Source organism: Etheostoma spectabile, chromosome 1 (genome assembly GCF_008692095.1).
Source record: "Etheostoma spectabile isolate EspeVRDwgs_2016 chromosome 1, UIUC_Espe_1.0, whole genome shotgun sequence".
Taxonomy (NCBI): Eukaryota; Metazoa; Chordata; class Actinopteri; order Perciformes; family Percidae; genus Etheostoma; species Etheostoma spectabile.
This window is the reverse complement of record NC_045733.1, coordinates 28,218,928-28,226,901: the sequence shown is the minus strand read 5'-3', so window position 1 is coordinate 28,226,901 and position 7,974 is coordinate 28,218,928. Positions and strand designations below refer to the sequence as shown.

Below are 7,974 nucleotides of genomic sequence, written 5' to 3'. Positions count from 1 at the left end.
AAATCCACTATGGAAAAAACACGTGTCATATCCAGAATAATTTTCTAAATTGAGTCAGGAATACATGTGTATCACAGAAAATAAGGTAAGGCCATTGATTTTCAGGTAGAAAAGTGTAACTTGTACCAGTTTTCTTCTTGTAAAAATTTGAAATGGGTCAATTTGACCCGAATAGCATACAAGGTGTTGAAGCCATTACAACATTTTGTTTTGTTTCATTTATATACCATGTATGGGTTTTTGCAGTTTTGGTTTGAGCACTGGTGGCGCCTTGCCTGGAAGGCATAAAGGTATCAGCCTCAGTACACAGGTGTGTGGAAAACGGAAAGCAAACAGCTTTTCACCGTGTTAGTGCGTGTCAGTTTCGAGTCAGTTTAATGTCAGACGTGTCAGTCGTATTAAGGTTGGAATTTGACAAATGGAAAATAAATGGGTCACAGCACCAAAATGCAGACAGTACGTGTGGACATTGATTATTGGCAAGCAGAACACGCGTCCAAGCAAGTTCTCCCCTGATCCCACCGCATTGGCCTAGTGTAGGAGATGATAAGAGACTCTACATTAAAGTGAAAAGCTTCTTAAGGAACTCGCCAGGATCGTCATTCATTGGATATGATAACAGCTGACCGAGGACGCCGTCGTGGGATTTCGCACATGAGAATCGCCATCGTGGGATTTCTGGGTCTCGAGGTGGATCGTTTGGAAAACCACGGCAGCTTCTACTCTTGCAGTAAAGAGAAGGAACCGAACCGGAGCCACCAGTGGACCACACATTGGAGAGTGTGGGCGGCCGGACGCGGTTGCGCGGAGCGGAGCAGAGTGGAAACTCAGGTGCGGCAACATTGACAGCTGAGGACAGTTGGAGCAAGACCAATTGACAAAGGTAAAACGGTAGCGCTACCATATACAATTCATGGCCATTAACATTTAAAGTGTGTGCACACATGATAACGAACAGAATTGGTTTTTAAATAAACTGTGGGTGTATCTAAATGCATGTTTATTTTAAGGAGTGTTTTTGATTATGTGGGTTGACTATGGATTCTGTAACAAGGGTACAAAATGAGCGTATTAATGCTGATGAGTTCACCACAGCTGACGAGGGCGCAGCCAGCGGTGAAACTGAAACCCAATCTGTCATTAAACGACCTGTCAAACTAACACAAAAAGCACTATTGGATAAATTGGAAACGCTTCAAAAACAAGAGTTAAAATTAAACAGAGCATCTACTCTAAAAGGTCAAATACAAGTGTTGATGCAGGACAGAGAATATAATACGGAGGTGCATTGTACTTTTGACAAATACACAACTCTGTGCAAAGAAGCAAAGGAGACGCACACATCTCTGGGAAAACTCTTACCTCCTGCAGAAAAAGACAAACATGAGATTTGGTTTAAAGCAAAGATGTTGGGTGTTTCTGAGTTTATGGAAAACGTAAACAAATGGTTGGCAAATGCAGATATTCCTAAATCTGCTGAAAATGAAGATTGTGAAGTGAAACCTGAAGACAGTATCTCTAATGTTGTAACGAATGTTTCTGCACAACACTCTTGTCATAAAAGTCGCGCCAGCTCAAAAAGCAGTTCATCTTCTATTGCATCAGCACGCATTCAAGCTGAGGCAGAGAGAGCTGCGCTTGAAACTCGCGCCGCAGCTTTAAAGGAGAAGCACGCTTTGGAAGAGCAAACAAGAAGCTACGGAGAAAAGGAAAGGCTGACTTCGTACCGAAGGCCGCTTCTGCTGCTAAATTACAGTATTATCTGCTTCCAGTCACCAATTGCTCAAACACACGTCAAATGGAGTGGAATCTTATTTTGAAAAAGGACAAGGAAAGGACCCTTCCACCAATTTCCAAATTCATGAAAAAGGAGCAAGGTTAAAGGAAAAATTCCCTTCACTAAATCCACGAGCAAATGCATATAAACCTACCCTTCTGGACATTCTACAACCACCACCCATGCAACAACAACCATTAATGCAACAACATGCATATTGGAGTGCAACACAGAACACCAGTCAGGATATTCATCCTAAAACAACAAAGCATGGAAACCATTTAAGTGAACCTCTTCTGGACCCTCACTTGCAATTAACAAATCCAAATGTCAGTAAGTCTGAACTACTACTGCAAAGAAAGGATGAAACATCAGCACTGTATGACTTGCTGCAAAGGCAAAATGAAATATCAACATTGCTTATACAACAACAGACTGCTCATTTATTACCACCAAGAGAAATACCATTTTTTGATGGGAATCCTCTGGAGTATAAATCTTTTATACGAGCGTTCGAACATTGTGTGGAGAGCAATGCCAGCAACAAAGGGGATTGTTTATATTTCCTGGATAAGTACACAAGAGGACGTCCAAAGGAGTTAGTTCGTAGCTGTCAGTATATGGCTCCAGAAAGAGGCTATACTATGGCTAAACATTTGTTGCAAGAACACTTTGGCAATGAACATAAGATCACCGCAGCATACATGGAAAAAGTCCTCAATTGGCCAGGAGTAAAATCGGAGGACGTCGGATCTCTTCAAGCATATGCGTTGTTTTTGCGGGAATGTTGTAATGCAATGGAGGATGTGCTTTGCATGAGAGAACTGGACATGCCGGCGAATATGAGAGCAGTGATTCTAAAACTTCCATATAAGTTAAAGGAGAAATGGAGAGTTTCTGCTTGTGAAATATTGGATAAATTCAATCGCATGGCAAGATTCATGGATATTGTCACATTCATAGAACATGAAGTAAAAATAGTGTCTGACCCAATCTTTGGGGATATCCAGAACACACAGCTTGTTACAATGAATAAAAATGTGCACAAGATGACAAAGTCACGATTTAAAGGAAACAGTTTTGCAACCACTGCTACTATTGAACCACTTCCATCTGAACAATCCATAACTCACAAACCAGTTCAGTGGCAAAATGGTTCATCTGCAAGAACACCCACATTTGTGTGTTTGCTCTCAAGTCATCCACTGTACGTGTCCACTATTGAAGGAAAACGCATAGGGACAAGTAAACCTTTTAAAGGAAAAAGGAGTTTGCTTTGGTTGCCTCTGCATTGGCATATGAGTAAGGATTGCGATAAGCGCTTGACTTGCAATATATGCAACCAAAACCATCCCGCGTCCTTCACATCAACCACGCAGGTGGCTCAAACACACAGATCATAAAACATCAAAGGAAACATCTGTGAACAGCGCACTGATCCTATGCAAACATGTGGTCATACAGGGGCTGGGATTAGTGACGGAATTTTATCCATCCTACCAGTTCAGGTAAAGTCCAGTAAAGGCGACAAAGTCATACAAACATATGCATTTCTTGATCCAGGTAGTACAGCCACATTTTGCTCAGAAAACCTGATGATGAAGTTGAATATGAATGGAAGGAAAACTCAAATCAGTCTACGAACCATGGCCTCAAGTTCATCAGTTTCCAGTTACAGGTTGACTGGTTTAGAGATTGCAAGTCTCACTGGAAAACGGTTCTACGACTTACCAGAAGTTTACACCCAGAAAAGGATGCCTGTAGGAACAGGCAACATCATCAAAGAAGAGGAACTAGCAAAATGGCCCTACTTGGATGGTGTTGATGTTCCTCGCATCCAAGCGGACGTGGAGTTGTTGATAGGCACCAACGCCTCCAAAATGCTTGAACCCTGGGAAGTCGTAAACAGTCACGGAAATGGACCTTATGCCATTAGGACCCTATTGGGGTGGGTTGTTAATGGTCCCATTCAAGGATGCAGTAATGAGCTGTGTGAGAGAGGCCACACTGCTACAGTTAATAGGATCTCAATAGAAGACTGAGGAGTTCTGAATGATCATTACAAACATGATTTTAATGACCTACAACAGGAGACAAGAGGAGTCGAGAGATACGTAAAGTTCATGGAAATTATGAAAGATTCAGTTCAACTTCAAAATGGCCATTACAGCTTCAAACTCCGTTCAAGAAAGAAATGTCTCTCGCCAAACAATCACTGTATGCTAAGCAGCGATTCTTGGATTGAAGAGGAGGTTTGAGAGAATGTGAAAGTACCATCAGGAATACACCAACTTTCTCAGTGATGCATCAAAAAAGGTATGCTGAACGCGTGCCAGAACATCAGTTGGAAGTTCTGAAGGAAATATATGGTACATTCCACACCATGGAGTGTACCATCCTAAGAAAAAACATCTCCGTGTTGTGTTTGACTGTGAGCAGATACAGAGGACATTCTCTTAACAGTCAGCTTCTACAAGGTCCTTATCTTACCTTTCTTTGTTGGAGTCATTACACTTTCAGACAAGAACCTGTGGCCATAATGGCTGACTTCAATCCATGTTCCACCAACAAGGTAGCCCAATATACAAGATTTCCTGCGATTCTTGTGGTGGCCCGGGTGACTTAAATAGAACTTGTGGATACAGGATGACTGTGCATCTGTTCGGGGCAGTATCGTCTCCTAGCTGTCTTGTTACGCTCTACGAAAGACTGCAGAGATCATCGAACAGTTTCTCTGTGAAGTAATAGCACAGTCAATCGGAACTTTTATGGATGACTGTCTTAAAAGCATGCCGTCTGAGGATGAGGCTGTGGAAATGCCAGGATCTGACGCAGTTTGTCAAAGGGGGGGCTTCCATTTGACAAAATGGATTAGTATAATCGTGGTGTATTGCTATCCATTCCAGAAAGCAGAGATCAAGATTCTGCTGAGTTGAATTTGGACGAGACCAGTTTGCCAGTTGAGAGAGCCCTTGGCCTTCATTGGTGTGTTGAAACCGATGTTTTTAAGTTCAAGGGTCACTCAAGGAACAGCCACCTACTAGACGTGGATTCTGTCTGTGGTCAGCTCAGTTTATGATCCTTTAGGATTTCTTGCACCACTCCCACTTCCAGCAAAGTTCATATTGCAGATTTGTGTAGGATGAGTAATGATGGTGATCATTCCCTCGGCCTCCAACAGCAATGGATCAAATGGTTGCATGACCTGGATAGGTAATTGCATTTAGGTGGATCGATGCCTCAAGCCATCAGTTTTTGGACACTTATCACAGCCAATTACATCACTTTTCAGATGCCAGTGAGAGTGGATATGGTCAGTGACATATCTTAGAATGCAGAACTACCGCAACAATGTCCATGTCTCTTTCTTGCTAGGAAAGGCTAGAGTGGCTCCATTGAAGCAAGTCACCATTCCACTTTGAACTCACTGCAGCTGTTCTCGCAGTACGTGACACGATGCTTAGAGCAGTTACAGCTTCCTCTTGAAAACAGGTTTTGGACTGATAGTACTTCAGTTCTGAAGTATATCAGAAATGAGAATAGGAGATTTCAAACCTTTGTGGCAAACAGATATCCCTATTCACAAGCAACGATGTCTCAGTGGAGGTATGTCATACCACCCAGATCCTGCAGATGAAGCTTCAAGGGGGTTAACAATAGATAGTTTTTTGATAAACCGAAGATGGATGGAAGGCCCTGAATTTCTGTGGGAACCCGAGGAAGCCTGGCCCGTAAGCATCTTAGATTCTGAAATTTCCGTTGACGACCCAGAGGTAAAAAGGGAGCTCACAGTTAATGCAGTGAATGTTGAAGACATAAAAAATGCTACTAAGCAACTAATTCTCTACTTTTCTGATTGGAGAAGATTAAAGAGGTCAGTTGCATGGATCTTGAAAATTAGGAGGTCTTTACTGGAAATGAGCAGAAAAAGAAAACAACTCAGTCAAAAGAATGCAGACATCAATGACAATAAGGCAGAACAGGAAATGCAGCGCCTTAAAACTACATTTGAAGGACAGAGTTTGACTCTAGAGGATCTTGCAGATGCAGAAATGTCCATTATTAGCTTCGCTCAACAGGAAAGATTTTCAGAGGAGTTTGCTGCATTATCATCGGGCAAATATGGAGTGAAAAAGGAGAGTACAATCTACAAATTGGACCCCACTTTGGAGGGTGGATTGATTAGGGTTGGAGGGAGACTGAGTAAGGCTGCTATGCCTGAGGATATAAAACATCCAATCATCCTATCCAAAGACCAACATGTGTCCTCTTTAATATTAAAGAGCATTCACGAACAGGTGGGCCATGGTGGGAGAAACCATGTGCTCTCCAAATTAAGGTGCAAATACTGGATTACCAGTGCCAATGCAGCAACAAGAAAAATCCTGTCCAAATGTGGCTTCTGTAGGCGCCATAGAGGGAAACTGGGTGAGCAGAAAATGGCCAACTTACCCAAAGAGAGACTTATTCCAGATCTTCCCCCATTCACCAATGTGGGGGTTGACTATTTTGGACCGATTGAGGTCAAGAGGGGACGTAGCCTAGAAAAGCGCTATGGAGTCATTTTTACTTGTATGGCGTGTAGAGCAGTACACTTGGAAGTTGCTTACTCTTTGGATACTGACTCATGTATCAATGCAGTGCGCAGGTTTGTTTGTAGAAGAGGACAAGTTTCTAATCTACGTTCCGACAATGGAACTAACTTCATTGGTGCTGAAAGGGAGCTGAGAGAAGCTCTTGCTGTTTTAAATCATCAGAAAATACAAAAGGCCTTTCTACAAGAAGGGATAAAGTGGAGCTTCAACACACCAACAGCTTCTCATCAAGGAGGTGTGTGGGAACGTATAATAAGGATGGTTCGACGGATTCTTACATCAGTTTTACATCAGCAAACTCTGGATGATGAAGGATTCCATACAGTTTTGTGTGAAGTCGAGGCTATTCTAAATGATCGACCCATCACCAAGTTATCTGAAGACCCTAACGATCTGGAGGCTCTTACACCCAATCATTTACTTACATTGAAAAGAAAACCAGTGTTACCCCCTGGAGTGTTTGAAAAGGCTGACCTTTACATCAAACGGAGGTGGAGACAAGTGCAGTACATCTCTGACCTGTTTTGGAAGCGCTGGATAAGAGAATACTTACCCTTGTTACAGGAGCGGCAAAAGTGGATTAAGGAGAAACGAAGTCTTATGTCTGGAGATATTGTACTTATTGCGGATTCTACAGCTCCTCGCAGTTCCTGGTTACTTGGAAAGGTCCTACAGACATATCCAGACAGGAAAGGACTGGTGCGTGCTGCACAAGTACAAACAAGAACCAGCATACTAGACAGGCCAGTGACCAAACTTTGTCTTCTGCAGGAGGCTGCAACATAAGTTCTAGTAAACGGGTACTACTAGCCACTTTGATTTTTTTTTTTGTGTTGATTTCTTTTGGATGGTTTATGGCTCCATTGTGTATATCTGTATTAAATTGTTTATGCCCTCCTGCCTTTAACAATTAGGGGCTGGAGTGTTGAAGCCATTACAACATTTTGTTTTGTTTCATTTATATACCATGTATGGGTTCTGCAGTTTTGTGTTTGAGCACTGGGTGGCGCCTTGCCTGGGAAGGCATAAAGGTAATCAGCCTCAGGTACACAGGGTGGTGAGAAACGGGAAAGCAAACAGCTTTTCACCGTGTTAGTGCGTGTCAGTTTCGAGTCAGTTTAATGTCAGACGTGTCAGTCGTATTAAGGTTGGAATTTGACAAATGGAAAATAAATGGGTCACAGCACCAAAATGCAGACAGTACGTGTGGACATTGATTATTGGCAAGCAGAACACGCGTCCAAGCAAGTTCTCCCCTGATCCCACCGCATTGGCCTAGTGTAGGAGATGATAAGAGACTCTACACAAGGGTTGAGCCAATCACTTTTGTCTTGGGCGGCGCCACGGTGCCGCTGCAAAGTAGCCTCAGGAAGGAACTAGTTTTGGTGGAACATGTGTCCGTTCAACAGTTGTTTTAGTCGTGCAACAGAAAACTCAGATTGGACAGATAAGTCTAACTAGCTGTCTGGATTTACCCTGGAGAGATCTGAGGAGCAGTTAACCATAGTCCTCAGAAATCCACCAGAGTTTAGAATAGAATAGAATGCCTTTATTGTCAATATGCACAAGTACACAGTACCTGTGCAATGAGATTGAAGCAAT

The 7,974-nt window shown here is 42.6% G+C and overlaps 1 protein-coding gene across 1 annotated transcript in view; it reads left to right on the top strand.

Moving 5' to 3' along the window:
- Positions 1 to 7,974, top strand: part of fam219b (family with sequence similarity 219 member B) — a 15,209-nt gene that overhangs the window by 3,696 nt on the left and 3,539 nt on the right. The window lies entirely within an intron of this gene.